Raw genomic sequence first — 1,168 nt, forward strand, 5'->3', positions numbered from 1 at the left:
GGCGAAACGTTCAGCAAAACTTGCTCACCCTCCATGAACTCCAAATCCCTAACCTTTCGATCTGCATATTCTTTCTGCCTACTTTGAGCCGCTAAAAGCTTTTCTTGAATAGATTTCACCTTTTCTAATGAATCCCTCAAAAGATCAGTACCCCAAGGTCTAACCTCAAATGCATCAAACCAACCAATGGGAGACCTACATCTCCTCCCATACAAGCTTCGAAAGGAGCCATATCAATACTTGAGTGATAGCTATTATTGTATGAATACTCTGCTAAGGGTAAGAAGTTATCCCAATGACCACCAAATTCTATCACACATGCACGAAGCATATCTTCCAATACCTGAATCGTTCGCTCAGACTGTCCATCGGTCTGAGGGTGAAATGCAGTACTAAGGTCCAACCTAGTACCTAATTCCGCATGCAATGTTCTCCAAAACTTAGAAGTAAACTGTGTACCTCTATCTGATATGATGGAAAGTGGAACTCCATGCAATCGAACAATTTCTGAGATATAGAGTTTGGCTAACTTCTCTGCATTGTAGGTCACCTTGACCGGGATGAAGTGAGCAGACTTAGTTAATATGTCCACAATTACCCAAATAGAATCAAACTTTCCCAATGTCTTTGGAAGACCAACCACGAAGTCCATTGCAATTCTCTCCCACTTCCATTCAGGAATGGGCATTCTCTGAAGTGTTCCTCCGGGCCTCTGGTGTTCATACTTTACTTGCTGACAATTTGGACATTTGGCAACAAAATCAACAATGTCGCGCTTCATTCTACTCCACCAAAAGTGTTGCTTTAGGTCACGGTACATCTTGGTTGCACCAGGATGTATAGAATATCCGAAACTATGAGCCTCGGTAAGAATTGTGTGAATCAAATCATCAACACGAGGCACACATACCCTTCCCTTAATTCTCAAAACACCTTCTTCATCCATTATTTCTTCTTTAGCCTCTCCTCGCAACACCATATCCCGAATTCGGCTTAGTTTCTCATCATCAAACTGTTTTCCCTTGATCTTGTCAAGAAAAGAAGATCTCGCCTCCACACTAGCCAAAAATCCTCCCTTCTCATTTACTTCTAACCTCATAAATTTATTAGCCAGAGTCTGGACCTCTCTAGCCAATGGGCGTCTAGAAGCTTGCAAGTGAGCTAGACT

This window comes from Solanum pennellii, chromosome 2, assembly GCF_001406875.1.
Source record: "Solanum pennellii chromosome 2, SPENNV200".
Lineage (NCBI taxonomy): Eukaryota > Viridiplantae > Streptophyta > Magnoliopsida > Solanales > Solanaceae > Solanum > Solanum pennellii.